General features: G+C 36.6%; 1 protein-coding gene across 2 annotated transcripts in view; it reads right to left on the reverse strand.

Moving 5' to 3' along the window:
- Nucleotides 1–16,234, reverse strand: part of LOC111508896 (uncharacterized) — a 60,786-nt gene that overhangs the window by 28,832 nt on the left and 15,720 nt on the right. Inside the window, exon 1 of one of the 2 annotated variants that reach the window (XM_023164531.2) lies at nt 7,562–7,952. The exons of the other annotated variant lie outside the window; for it this stretch is intronic. The gene's annotated coding sequence lies outside the window, so the exon portion shown is untranslated. Of the gene's footprint in view, nt 1–7,561; nt 7,953–16,234 lie in introns of those variants that run through there. 2 annotated transcript variants of the gene reach the window in all.

Genomic DNA, 16,234 nt, shown 5'->3' on the forward strand with positions numbered 1-16,234 from the left:
ACGATAATAAATCAATTACCTCGTTAACTATTATATGATTTTCATACTGAGTAGTAACACTTATCGCGCTGGGACGTATATCTAAATAATTTTTGATCTATAGCAAAAGGGATATATTTTCGGAAAGGAACGTTATGGCTTTTTAGTTCTCCACCTAAATACGAACAAAAAATGTGGGAATCTTCCAAAGAAAGGAACAAAGCAATTAATTTCAAAATGAACTCTATACAAAGATGCATGTGTACATCATGCAAAGAAGTAATTTTCAGACACAAACTGGAAGAACAAGCACTCTCGAAAAAACTTCTTTCATATGAACATTAAATTGGACAAAAAAAAACTTTCGAAACAACTGCTTTTATTTGAACAATAACGACCCGCCAAGGCTCCTCAAGTGTGTAATGCTGATACTAAATACTAAATATACATACAGTGTGTAAAAGCCAAATGGAATAAATTCATTATTTCGGTTACTGTACATATTTGAAAAAAAAATCCGGAACACGTCAGATGTGAATTATAATTTGACATTCTACAACGTAAAAATGTCACCCCTACCTTCAACCTCCTTCAAATGACATGTACAACCCCCATTTTTTAAAATAGGAAGTATAGGTTTGTGATATATAGTTTGAAAAGTCTCTTCATTCTCTATCTGAAAATATTATCGCTTTCAAGTTGATTGCAACAATTAAGATAAAATAAATTAAAATCATGTGGTTACCGAAATTCAATAAAATACACTCAAAAACTAAATTGTAATGCAAAACGTAATGAAATGTAGAATACGAAAAAAAACTATGGATGTTAACGAAGTAAATGATCAAAATGTTCACCGCGAACGTCTTGGCAACATCCTAATCTCAAATAAAACTGTCATCTAACATTATTTTTAATATATCAGGGGTGACCGACCTAACCGCAAGCATTATTCGTTCTCTAAAGTCATTCAAATCTGAAGGTTTACTTTTGTACATATTGCTCTTTACATATCCCCATAAAAAGAAATATAATGATGAAAGATCAGGTGATCGCGCTGGACATTCAATCGATCCTCGTCTTCCTATCCATCGATTGTTGTATCGAGGTATTGCCGGACATTAACTTGGTAATGTGGTGGTGCTCCATCCTGCTGAAACCATATCGAATTCACTGGAACTTGAGGACTTTTCCTGGATCAGGATATAAATTTGATAAACTTGAAATGCCCTCATTTTGAAGTAGTGCCAAATAATTATCGCCATTCAAATTGCCCTCAATGAAAAAGGGACCAATGATATGGTTTCCTTAAATCCATGCCCAAACATTAACCTTTTGAGGGTTTTGCGTGTGTTCTTTTCTCATCTAGTGAGGATTTTCCGTTGAACAGTAGCGGCAATTTTGCCGATTAGCATGACCATTAAGAGACAAAATACACTCATCAGAATACATAACGTCTTCTAATCGGATGATATTGTTATCCACATGTCCATCATTTGCTCAAAAAAATAAGTTCTTCTATCAAAATCGTTTCCCATGAGCTCCTGAGTAGGTATCATTTTATAGGGATGCATTTTATTTTCTTTCAATATGTTTACTATCGATGTATGGCTAACTCAAGCATAATCTAATTTGACTTCATCACTCATTGCATTGGCAGCTGCTTTTTTTATCTGCCCCACATGACCAAGCTCGCGAAACTATTTCTCTATTTTGCTTATTGGAAATTTCTCATGAAATAGGCGAGCTACTTCCTGTTGTGTCCGGGTTTTATTTTCGTAATCAATCATTTGTAAAACTGTTATTTTATGAATTTCCGTTAATCTAAACATTTGTCAGACTTGAAGTTAACGAATTTAAACTTAAAATACTGACAAATAATGTTGTAACATACAGAACAAGTTGACAAGGCGTCACGTTACAATATTGAAATTAACCTGACGTTTTGTACAACCAAAAAGACACTTAGCCAGAAATTTATTTGGTTTACCCCATGGTTGTAAGGGGTGGAAAACGAAACCCCTAAAATTTATTTTCAATGTAACTTTTTGTCTTATCATTTGTTTACCATTTAAACATTTATTTCCGATAACCTGTTTCATTCTTAACAAAAAATGTCTCTTGGGTTTTTTGCCCAAAATAAACCAGTTCGCAGCAAAAAATCATTTTACTAACAACAACAGAGATACATCGTCATAAATGCGAAATTGGTATGACGCTGTCAGTTTGACGCTGTCGCTGAAGTTCGAAGTGTACTGAATTGAACCTCAAAACGATGAGCAGCCACAGTCCGTCGCATATTTCTGATATGTACCACGCTTGGTGGAATCAAATGTGCCAAGTCACTTGTACAGTTCTCGTGAAAGTATCTATAGAAGAGAGACAAATCCCCAACCTTTCTTCGATGATCCAGACCATCAAGGTTGCAAGTGATGTTAGCGTCTCCAATCAAGCGAATGGATCTTTTCTGGATGAAATCCAGCAGCTTCAGGATATGCTTAGGGGTAGAGCTCCATACATGAGAACAATACTCTACAGAAGGTCTGTTCTGAGCTTTATAAAGCATCAAAAGTTGATGAGGTGTGTACCTACAGTTTTCCGGTTCAAAAAAGTGTTCCAAGCTTTTGAGAAACAGCCTTTGCAATTCCAACGACATGATCGTGCCAAGACTTGATTGGTGTCCAGTTTGACCTCCAACAAATTTATCGAAGCGGAAAGCGGAATTGTTTACCCTGACATTATTATATCCTGTTTGGAGACATTCATCTTTTTGGAGAAAACTGATGCCTGGGTTTTTGTGGCATTGAATTGAACCTGACTGGTTTCACCACAATGCGAAATTACGCCTAGATCCTCAATAAGATAGGCAACCTCCTGCTGCCGGTGAAGATATGCATTCGCAGCCGATGTCCTGGAATCCAAATGGAATGACGAGACAAGTGTGCTGCCATCAGCAAAGCAATATATTGGATTCTTGTTTTTTTCCAATAAGTCGTTGATATACAATTTCAACGCCTGTATTAATAAAATAACCTTGAAATCACTCAAACTTCTTGAATATGTTGGTAGGACCGCTAAAGACGTATCGGCAAGCACAATGAAATTTCTGTATTATTCATTAATTAGGTCACATTTAGAGTATGCACCCCCTTTGTGTGATGCCCCTCTTACTTAGTGTACAAAATGTGACTGGAAAAGGTCCATAACTACACTGATGTGCTTTCTACACTACATCTAACCACATTGGAAAACAAGCGGATTCAGGCTTACATAATATTCCTATTCAAATTATTTTCAGGCCAAATTAATTTCCCAGAACTTTTCTTATTGGTTTGTCTGAGAGTCAAGCAAAGAGCAACAAGGAAAGATAGAGCTTTTTTTAGTTGAGATTTCACATTCTACCAATCATGGATTCAATTGTCCAATGTCATGAATGTTGAGAAAAGCTAATGCAGCAAAACAGACTTTTTACCTACTTCTTGGAGGTATCCAAAAAGTCTGCAGTCAATTATGCATTTAGTCTATCTATAGATTTATGTCTTGTATGTTTGTTAGTTTTTAGTGCTGGTTTTAATTATTTTATTTAGTATTCAATTTTTAAGTTGATTTTATATATTTCAATATTCGTACGAATTTTTGTAACTGTTTTTGTATTGAAGTCTATTTTTATACATGTATATACTACATTGTAACTCAGCGTTTTCGTTTATCCCGAATAAATAAATAAATAGATGCAATATATTACAGAAAACAGCACAACAGATAAGATGCTCTATCCATAAAAGATATTTACATCCTAGAGCTTCGCTACGTTCTCGACAAAGCTGTTTAGGCAAGCGATAAACAAGCGAATTTAATTTTCATTGAACTCGTATGAGACGCAGGTGTGCCACGACCTCTTCTTGCGTGCCATTTTTACCTCCATGTCGATGAACAGGTACTGAAACGAGATCGCATAAAAAGTATAAATTCCGTTACGAAAAAAATGTTCACCAAAATGTAGCTCACGTGCCAAATGTAATTACTTACTACTAGTTGCGAATCGTTGATATACCGCAATACAGCTGGCCCTACTTTCGGACATTCCCAATTTTTTATGGGCTCATCTCATCTCATGATATTGTTTCGAATGTTCCATACGTGATTATGAACGGTATATTTTGCAGACGTCGAATCATGATTAGGATTGTAAAAAATGACCTTGATGAGAGTATGTTGTTGCTATTTTGGTGGTTGAACTTAGTAATTGAAGGAGAATTGCTTCACGAATTTCGTATTAGTTCTTTCCACTAGGTATTATTATACAGAGTAGCCAAACACAAACGAAGCCACCTTTTCAAAGAAGGTTATTTTTTCTGGGTATTTGTCACTCACACACTAATCCTTCCACTTTCATCTTCAGTAGCGGGTGACAATCTTCCAAAATTCTTAAATGGCGCGCAAGGTTGAGTAAAATGTCGATTAAAACCCTTGAAATTTTCTTTACTACCTATAATCAGGCCGCAAGAAAATGATGTGTGGAAAATTAAAAAACAAAACTTCTTTTTTAGACACTAAGGAGCAATTTTAAAAAACTCCTAACTTTTTTGAGAAATTGAATTTAGAGCAAGGGATAACTTAAATGTTCAAACTATCTCTAGAAACGATTTCACCAAACAAAAAATATGGGAAACCTTCAAAACAGAAAAAAAAAACATAAATACAAAACACAATATATACAGACATGAACATATACAGAAATTTCTCTCAGATACAAATTGGAAGAAAAATTCCTTTTCACAACAGGAACGCTATGCAATGGTGTACTTCGAATTTTCGGGACAATCACTTGTCTTATCTCTCAGGACTCATTTCTTTCATGAGATTATGACTGACTTTATGTTACCAGAGACAAATGTGCTCTTACTACAATAAAAACTCTTTTTACAAATATGTGAAACATATATCCAAGTTTTTCATTCTTCCAGTTTGTATACCTAAAAGAAACTTCTATGTAAAAGCCATGGACGTATCAACGTCTTGCGGCATTCCTTGATCCCGCCAAAGCTTTCGATACTGTTTCCCATAGCATACTGCTTGATAAACTGATAAAATATGGTACTTGATTTCTTGAGGAAGTATTTATCTCAGACATTACACATAGTGAAAATTGGAAAAGAAATTAGCTCAGAGTTAAAGGTCGAAATAGGAGTACCTACCGCAAGGAACGGTATTAGGTTCGATATTGTTTCTTGTTTACATAAACAGTATCGCTCAGATAAATGAGTTCATGGGACATCTTATATATTAAGCAGATGACACATCATCGATAAAATACTTAATTATAATAATATACCAACACATACGCTGGTCTGAATACATATCCCATGTGACTAAATTTTATATCCTGAGAAATATTCTCTCAAGAGTAAACATGCTTATTTTATACAATAGTGTCGCTGAATTAATCATCATACTGCATAGTCACATAAGGTGGTACTTTCATTACCACATTACAATCTTTACAGACAGACAAAAAGCATCTTAATTAAGATCATGCTAAAATAAGAGAGATTATTCCCCACTCCATTACTCTACGAAGATACCAACATGCTCAATATAAAAACACTCTTCATTCATCAATCATTACTACGAATGTATAGTACGCATAAAAATTTACGGTGAAAAAAACAAGGATGACCAGATCGACTCTCAACAATAATCTTCAAGTTCACTCTTTCAAAAAATCTTTAACCCAAAGATCATTTATGTATTTCGGTCCAAAATTGTTTAGGCTTATCCCACCCGACTTTAAAAAAAATGGTATATTTATTTATTCTATTGATTCCGTGATGCATCTAAAAGGCATAAAAGGAAAACAAATCCCAATTGTCTCCAATGGTTACTCCTCATTATTATAACAAACTTTTTTTGATTGACTATATACTTTATACTAGCAACTAATTTACATATAAAACAAATTCGAAAGCAACTGGAAGGATGCCGAAATACAATCCATGCATCTTTGCCTAGGCAATTTCAGCAGATGCCTCCATATAGCATTAACAAAAATAGATGTATTGTTATCAAATGAATTAATATATTGAATTGAAAAATAAATTAAAATTGAAAAATACTCTGAAAATCTGTAAATGGTGTATCCCACTATCTCACATTTCGTTTGTCCCAAAAATCTTCCCTTTTCATTTCGAGTTTAGTAGTAGGTACTCTCTCTGGTACCTGTAGAGTAGGGAGGGTGAGTGTAGACTCACAGCACTTAGGCCACATGTGACCCATTGTACATCCTCCCGAGGAGTTGTCCTCCTAGGTCATCGTCCATCCTGTCCTTTCCAGGAAGGTGAACAGATCACTAGGAGACATCTCGTTTATATTGGCAGGTGTAGGCCAAGACTCGCCGAAAACACACTCTCTTTGGCAATCTTAAGGTGTCTCACGATGGCCTCTGCGAAGGTTTTGGAAGATACAGCGATATAACTGTTGTTGCGTGGCTTCTTCAACCTTCTTGGGGTTTCCTCCGTGGAGGTGCACACGTGAGGGAGCTTTCCTGCTGAGGCAGCAGGTTCCTTGCCTTTATTCAAGGCGGAGCTCTTGGCGCCCGCCGCAGAAAGTGCCCTTTTTGTTGGAGGTGACCTGCTATGTCCAGCCTCATTCCAAGCGGTAGATTGGGGTCGACATTTCTGTTCATCCCCAGCCATGCCCCAGGCTGGTCCACGGTGACATGTTTTGCAAAGGCTTTTGGGGGGTTTTAATTTGCCTCGCCCTACTTATTTCTGCCACTGACCAGGAGTTAGGATTGGCTTCCCGGACAGGGCCTCCAGTCCCCAGGGAATCCCCTACCCGCCACCTAGGGATGCGCCCGATAGGTAGACCAACCCACGAGTTGTAGTAGGTACTGTTTTCCTATCCATACTTTGTCCTACATTCGACGTATTCAGTAATAAGGTTGACAGATGTTGAATATTTTTGAAATAAACCCCCAACATTCCATACCAAATCATCATTTTTCACTGAAAAAATCACCTTCACCATCTCAGATTCCAATAAAACTTGGCACAGATCTAATTGAAAATTTGTATATCACTCCGATTCATTCTCATTTTGAAATTGCTCGTCTCCTTATTGAGATACGGCTTCTGGAGAGGTGTCATTTTTTTCCAGATTTTGAATATACACGATTAAAAAATTTAGTAACACTAAATTCTGGATAGCTTTAGCTGAGGACCCATTACTTCCCCAATTGAAACTCTGCACACTGCATACGTATAATGTAACTTCGGGAGTGTTTTTGTTTTTTTAATGTGACATTTTAGAAATTGAAAATCCTTTTTTAAAGATGTGAAAAATTATAAAACTTCTGTGTTACACATCATATGAAAAAGCATTGAAAATTTAAAAATGACACCTCTCCCAAGGCCGTAATTCAATCGGAAAACATGCAATTGCAATTTGAAAATGCCCGTATAGCGATTTTAGGTGCTTTTTAGAAACTTGAATTAACTTCAATTCAAAAATGGGTTGGCATGAAAAATTGAAACTTTTTTATCAGACTTTAAAAAATGTACAACTGTAGCTTATATCTTACCAGTATAAATAACAAAAGGGTTGCTCTATTCTGTTCCAATATGATGCCTCAACACGAGAGTCAGATTCGTCCTTAGACCTCGTCCTTCAACCTCTTCCTTGGACTTGTGGTATCCATCGATGGTATTCGAAAGGCCGGAAGCAGAAAGAAATCGTATCTTTGATACGATACAATAACGTTTTGAAGCAGCGAGCTTTCTAGGTTTCTAAGACATCAATGCTTTCAGGAAGAGGAATATTGGTACTATTTTTTTAATTTTGATGTATTTCTGCATTACGTATCTTCGAATCAACAAAATTCTTTAAATATTTGCAGGAATCACAAAAATATGTTGAAAGTGATATTGACACATTGATGTTTGACAGCTTGGTGTGTGAACTATCATTACACTAAAAACATTGACTTACTATCTATCAATTAGAACAAGAAAAGCTAGTAGGGGAAAGTCGGGTAAGTTGACGAAGTGGGTAAGATGACGAACGGCTAGTAATCTCTTCAAACATGACAATGTAGGTTTTCTGCATGGTGCCGCCATCTCGCCATCATTAGAGGAATTAAATTAGGAACGCAACCCTGCAACGCTGCGGAACACTTTGCAGCTACAGTGGAAATGAGTGTACCTCGCATATCTGCTCTAATATAACCATTGTGTTAAATAAGCATCCTAACCAATTGTTGAAGGTATGTTGACATTTGATTGTGCTCAATTACTAGTAATTAATGTATTTCATAGCATGTCACTACAATTATTATCGATATCATGTTTGTTGTGGAAATATGCTCTCCGGCTTCAAACATAACCTCGACGGATAAGATGGGTAAGATGACGAACTTCGTCATCTTACCCGCACTCACCCACAAGGTCGTCATCTTACCCATGCACAAAGTTTCGCACAGTAAATTCATTTAATATTATAGAATGCCACAAAAATATACAAAGAGATCCGAAAGGCGGTTCTGGAGCGAAATGAGTTTAATTGCTGCGTTGGAGGCAGTAGATGGTGGTGAATCTTGCAATAGTGCTGTGTCACGCTACGATATCCCCGAGGCAACTTTAAGACGCTATATAAAGAAACATCTAGAAGGAGCAGCACTTCCAGAAAATGGTGGAAGATACCGCAATACTTTCAGTTCAGATCAAAGTGAGTCTCTTGCCAACTATATAACAGATTTCGACAGAAGAGCTTTCGGGTTTACAAAAGTTCAGCTCGGGAGACTAGCATTTGACTATGCAGACAGAACAACATTTCACATCGGTTTAATAAATCATCAAAAATGGCAGACTGGATAAAGTCTTTTCAGATAAAATTCAAAATAAGTCTCAGAACTCCCGAGCCTACATCGATAGGACATCTTATGGGTTTCAACAAAATTGCTGTTGAGACATTTTTTCACATCCTTCAAGGAGTTGGAGATAAATACAATTTTGAGGCGACTCGTATCTACAACGCAGACGAAAGTGGTTTATCTTCTGTGCCTACCAAACTTCCGAAGATTTTAAGTCCTACCGGGGCTCGACGTGTTGCAAGAATAGTGCCTGCAGAGCTTGGCAAGAATTCAACTGTAGTATGCGCCGCAAACGCACTTGTACATTATGTCCCTCCTTTTTTATTTTCGGAAGAATACGAACGAAAGACGACTTGCTGTTTGGGGCACCACCAGGGTCCAGAGGAAGTGCTCACAAAAACGGTTGGATGTGTACGGATATATTTCTGAAATACCTGAAACACTTCAAAAGTCATACAAACCCCACACCTGAAAATCCAGTGCTTCTATTGGTTGACAATCATTCTTCCCACATTTCATTGCAAGGTATCAACTATTGTCGAGAAAACGGAATAGTAATGATAGGATTTCCGCCACACACTACACACCGATTACAGCCTTTAGATGTGTCTTTTTCTGAGCCTTTGAAAACATATTTTTCTCGAGATTGCTATTCCTTTGTTGTTAGTAACCCTGGTCAAACAATCACTGATAAAAATATTTGTAGAATTTTCAATAACTCATATCTGAAGGCTGCAACGGTTGGAAATGCGGTTATCGGTTTTAGAAAGTGCGGGATTGAACCATTTGATCCCTTCATTTTTGGCGATGAAGAATATGCCGCAGCTAAAACAACAGAGAAGGAGAATTATCTACAAGGAAATAATTTTGAGGATCTGTTTCAGATGAAAAAGAAAAACGGCAAATCCGAGAAGCAGTTATTGAATCATTAGATGATTCAGATGAAAATGATTTGGAGAGATCTGTTTCAGATAAAAAACTATAAGATTCTACAATTAGATATGAAATCATTAGATGATTCAGCGGATGAAGAGCTGCCTCTTGCGCATTTCGTAAACACAGTTGTTAATTATTCTTCTCTTCCTTCATTACAGCAAGAAGTAGTCTCGAGCACTTACAAAACGCCAAATAAAAATGAACCTTCCTGCACAACCGCAACATTGGCCATATCCAAAGTTAAGAAGACAATTTTTCAAAAAAATTTTAGTTCAAGCCGAATCCAAACCGAAACCATAACTTCATCCAAAATGTTTGACGCTACTCCCGGTCCAATTGTAATCCAGAACCACGCCTCATCTGAAAACTCAACTGAAAGTTACGTCACAGAAACCGACAAAGAGAAGGGAAAAAAGTTTTGTCACTCTTGGACATACGGCCTTTCTCAAAATATGAACGACCAGATAACAGAAAAGGTAGAAAAATGACTGCCAGTATTATCACTAGCACGCCTATGAAAAGACAGTTGGAGCAGAAGTTAGAAAATAAAAGGCAGAAGGAAGAAAAATATGTTAAAAATCAGAAAGAAACAAAAAACAAAAAGAAAAAAATATGCGAAACCAAAAATAAAAACGAAAAAATTATAGTATATCCTGCTTGCGATGAACACTTCGAAGATCCACCTACAGAAGACTGGATTCAGTGCTCGCAATGCTTCAGATGGTGGCATACACCGATTATTCCGGTGTACAAGCATTTATATGCGACTTATGCTAATATACTTCAACTTACCCGCATATGTGCGTCATCTTAGCCCACCTTCAAGTAAGATGACGAATTTCTCAAGTACATAATTTTTTATTTTTGTAAACAAAACATTTAATACTATTTCATATGTTCTTGTGTGTTACATGTTTATTATCGTATATAAATAAACAATTTTGAAAATAATTCAAATGTCAAGTTGAAATTATTTTTTTTCTGTTAACGTCGTCAACTTACCCGACCCTCCCCTAGTTGGGCTATTTTCTGTAAACTAACTGATCCATTACCTCATTGACTTTCGATAATTTCATAAAGTAATTTGAATATATCAGGGACCTGAGCAAAGTGAGAAGGGCTTTTTTCCAGTGCATTCTAGCGGGGTCAAATATTATCCGAATGTGAAAGTTGATAGATGCATTTCATGGGAATATTAATCTGTAATAATTAAATATAGCGAAGTGAGCAATTTCTGACAGGCACAAAGTTGAAATTCAGATTTAGCACCCCAAAAACATAAAGTTTCGATAAAAACACCTACTTCAATATTTTTTTCTTTACCAAACCCTTGAATAATTTGAATGAATAAATACATTTCGAAAATGATATCAAACAAAAGTTCTAGAAAGTCTCTCAAGGATGGGGTTAAGAGTTGGAATATATTGAAGCATAATTACAGAGTTACAAATTTTTTGTTTGAAGGTGATTGACAATGTCTCATGATGAATTTCACTAGTTCGGACTTCCATTGTCTACTATATAAAATGATTTGAAATTCCTGAAACAAATAAAAAAGAAGAATTGAAAATAACAATTATATTAACCATTTCAGGTTTATTTTGGTTAATATAATTGTTATTTTCAGCTATTCATTTTCAATTTTTCTTTTTTAGTTGTTTTAGAGATTTCAAATCATTTTATATAGTAGACAATGGAAGTCCGAACTAGTGAAATTTACAGATTTTTGATACATATTTCTATAAAGAAGCTCTTGAAGATTGGAAATAATCCTCATTATGGAAAATCATCCATGAAACAGCATCAAAGTTATGGTGATGGACTGGATCCTCCGGGAGAAGGAAATATCAAGAGCAGATAGTTGTTGGTTCACAGGATCCAAAACACCTTCCGGTTCTGGTGCAGGTGTGTTCAGTCCCAGACCCAGGACAGAGATATCAACCTGCCTAGGAACCTATGCGACTGTATTTCAAGCGAAAATTTACACTATTGAATTATGTGCGGAGATATTGCAAGAATCCAACCTCATACAAAAGTTAATAAAAATATTTTCGGACAGTCAAGCGGCGTTGGAAGCTCTTAGCTCCTACCGAGCAACATCTAAATTGGTAGCAAATTGCCAAAAAGACTCTCCTTCCGATAGGAAGATTTAACATATTGTCTCTGGTCTGGATTCCTGGCCATACTGGCCTGGAAGCCAACGAAGCTGCTGATGCCTTGCGAAACAGTGAGCTACAAGTAGCTTTACCGCTTTATCGCTTCAGACTTTGCCAAACAAACATTGAACACCTGGACGGCAAGAAGATATATGTACTTCTGGCAGAATATTTCAGGATTTGCTTACTGTAAGGTGTTTTCACACCCTCCGAAGCTTGATACCAAACAGTTGTTGGACTGCAGTAGTTGTCTAACAGGCCTTCTTACAGGCCGCTGCCATTTGAATCATCATATGCAGAGACTCGGACTGTCGGAATACAGTGTATGTCGCCTCTGTTTGGAAAAAGATGAAACAGTAGAGCACACAGTTAGTGCCTGCCCCGCTGGGGCCGAATCAGGTTTTCAAAGTTCAGCAGAACTGTACTATTACTTAAAGGGCGCGATTTTAAACTTATATTCAAAAGAGTTGTTCTAGTACAAAGCCTTATGGACTGAAAAAAAAGTGAAAACAGCATTTTCAACCGGTAATTATTTCTAGTCTCAGTCCATGAATTACATAATGCACCTGCAACATTATTGCATCGGATGAAACCTTTGTTAAGAAACTCACCAGATGAATATGCCTGATTTATTTCGATTGAACTATTATGACACCCGTGCCGGCTTTCAGAAAGAGCAGAATATGCTTACAAGAACAAGTGATTTTAGCTGTTTTCTTGGATATAAAGGGAGATAATACGTCCCTAGAATCAATCATCCAGACATCGATAAGAATAACGATCGAAGACGAAAGCTGGTTTGAGGAAGATTGGTTTACACAATCATCATAGGAGAGACAGTACTGGCACGGGTATCAAGGGGATGTCCTCAGGGAGTTGGTATCCACTGTTATGCCACCATGTAATGGACGAATTACTACGTTCACTTGACCATAATGGACACAAAGTACTGGGAAATGCAGACGTCTTGGTCATCCTAGTTCAGGGCAAGTATATTAATATAGTAAAGGACGCATGCAGCAGGCCCTGACTATTATAACTAGATAGACTATAGAAGAAGGGCTGACATCTTCCATGTACGCATTCACCAAGAGGACCGAGATAGAGGGTTCAGGACCTCTAAAACTTCAGGGTGAATATATACTTCTGTCGGAGGAGGAAGGATTAAATGTATATGGGAATGATATTAGCGCCCAGGCTGACTGAAACCAATATTTTGAAAGAATAAAAGAGGCAGAGGTAGTATCGATACATATAACTACGGAAAGATATAATGGTTATGTCTTTCATATTTGATTTCGATGGTTGAAATTATTTCTATACCATGGTGGTTGAAGCCATGATAAGATATACGTCTATGAACTAGAGAACAGACATTAAACAAGTGATCGGTATCGAGAGGCTGAGCAGAACAAAAATACTTGTTTGTTTGGGCATAACAGAACTAAGACAACCACATCAAGAGCTGCATTGGATACGATATTGCATCTTGATTCTTCACAATTTGTAATATGAAGGAGAAACAAGATTGGGCTAATTTGGTCTGGAAAATTCTACAAGTTACAAGGGAACAGACAAAATGGATGGCCAGGCTGCACCCAAAATTGACATCAAGACTCGTCTGGGAATGTCGTGAAAAACTGAGGATACTGGTTGACGCTATACTGGGTATCAAGACACTCCAGCATCACAGGCAAAGAAAAAGCGGATGAGTGTGACAGATACGGATCATCATCTCTATATATTGGCCCAGAACCAGCTATGGAAGTACGGAACCAGATTGGGAAGTGGATCTTTGGAAAACATAAGAGATGTAGGTAAAATATACCTGAGAACCCTCAGGGAAAAATATTAACAAACGGGTTTTTGGAAAAGGGAACTGAAAAAAATGCTTTAACAAAGCAGGGATCGTCTCAGATGATAACAGTACCACTAAATGGACATTGAGAAAGCACCTGAACAAAATAAGGCTTCATAATGGATACCTAACCCGCAGGTAATGCAATAAAAGACAGCTCGTCTTATTTCAAGCGAATGCGAGGCATTGAATCACGAGAGACAACTCAAAATATGTTTAGAAACATATGACAATCATCTAACGAGGGAGTTGTTCAAACTAGTACAGCGGATCAGGAAAACGCAACAAGTCCACGAGGCCGCAATGTTTTTCGGAGACATGGTAGAAATGGATGAGTCAGATGGGCCTTAAACAACAGGGAAAAAAAAGATTCATCAAAACTGGACAAAAGATAACTACCTTTCTTTTTGATGTAATTTTGGCAATAGTCCACGTAGAAATTTGGCTATTAGTCTTTCGTCGTAACTAGTACAACCGGGGATGATCATCCACTTGTTGATTCTCCAATAACAACTTCTTTCAGTAATCAAATGAGTTGCAAAATATAAACTTATAATATAAAAGAGACTTTTTTGATTATTGTTATTTGAAGTTTACGAAGTGCCATCAACATTCTGTACGTTCATGTGAAGAAGCCTAGATGTTGTGGATGATAATAGTTATGAGGTGATGAGTAATCATAGTCATTAATTTCAGCTGAAAACAATCGACTTGTAGGTATAAACAATTTTAAAGTATCTTAGAATACAATTTGTCAACAAAAACCATTAATCTCCAAGTGCATACTTTCATTCAGATATATTTTTCTCTTTCATTTTTCTTCCATGGTTGTCTGTATCATTAGTTAAGGTAGATTAAACTGAGGCTGTCCGTTAACAGTAATAACTTTGATTATGATTTAATACTATCGTTACAGAAATAACGAAGTAAACATTGCGCAATGAGCAAATGGTTCACTGATATTCTTCACAGTTGAGATACGAATATTCGAAATGAAAGAAGTGAGAATTGAATTTTGTATGTATTCAATTATTATAACATACTTCGAACAAATTTTGTTGATATAGTATGTCCCAGAATTGATGTTACAATAAACTTTATTCCTAGATTGTGGAATTACGTTCTCCTTGAAAAAAGTTTTGAGAAAACATTCAGTTTTTGAAAAACAAGTCGATCTTGGCGGAGAAGTGAAAACAATTTTGAAGTATCATGAACAAAAAGGGGACGTTGGCTGAAAAAAAATCACTTCCTCCACATTGACGGTTACGAGAAGTCATGGCTGACATAGTACTACCGCAATCCCCCCTCACCTGTATGAATTTCCCAAAAAGGATGTTCCGCTTAAACCATCATCAGTTTCAGACAGTCAGCAACTCTGAACTTGTCAAAATTTCTACTTCCAATCATTCAACCGCCACAACAGAAATATTTAGTTCCACCATTACATTATAATAAGTCTTCCGATGATGAAAACAATGACTCACAAGGCAGTTTGATGAAGCGTCGTACAACTTGAACAACGGCGCATTCAGCCAGGCTATGATTAAGTGGGAAAACGGGCTTAGGTACACGAACTGGAACACTGGAAAAGAGGGAACAGGGAAAAGCGCGCCCAAGTGCTAACAGTCTCAGAATATCAGAAATGAGCCAGTTATCAGTCGTAGATGATTGTAGATACTTATAGTTTTGAAGTAGTTTGGGTAAGAATATTTTTGAAGGCTTATGTTTATGAATTTCCAAGTATTCCAAATAATTGCGTTTCTATCCTTTTCTTGCATAGTGCAAAATATCCGTATCGTTTAGATTCGAGAATTATGGTTGCATTCCAAGGAATGGTTTGAGAACGTCGAATAATTTCTATCTAATCTGAAGGACCTTTCATGTTCAGCATACCGTTTTTGGAAATTTCGAACACATTGTCCCACGTAAACACTATTACACTCCGCTTATAAACTTCAGATTTCTCCATCTTGTTCACTTTATCTTTGTCATTGAAAAGGAAATTAGATATCCTGGCATGTGGCCTGAATGCCACTTCCACATTGTTTTTCTGAAAACTCCCGCAATTGTCTGTTCTTTCATTGAAATGTGTTGAAGTTACGGATTTGGTTTGTCACGTTTCGTGACAAACGTTTCAAACAAATAGTTATAATATTATTTTATTAACTCGAAAACACAGGTTTGCAACTTCGAAAATGAAGAAATTCAATACAATCTGTGCAGCCTTATTCTCCCCCTTAGGGGTGGAAATTCCTGATTCCCTTTCTTGATGCTTATTTACGTTATACAAAGAACCTACCTGCATATTTCAAGATTCTAAGTTCAGTAGCTTCGGCTGTACGTTAATACAAGAGCGGGCAACAGCTAGTAATTTATATTTTCACTGTAAAAATAAAATAACTGAGAAAAATATGCCAACTGCACTAAGTAATTAAT

Source organism: Leptinotarsa decemlineata, unplaced genomic scaffold (assembly GCF_025532065.1).
Source record: "Leptinotarsa decemlineata unplaced genomic scaffold, Ldec_3_MD MMD2_tig00026340_RagTag_RagTag, whole genome shotgun sequence".
Taxonomy (NCBI): domain Eukaryota; kingdom Metazoa; phylum Arthropoda; class Insecta; order Coleoptera; family Chrysomelidae; genus Leptinotarsa; species Leptinotarsa decemlineata.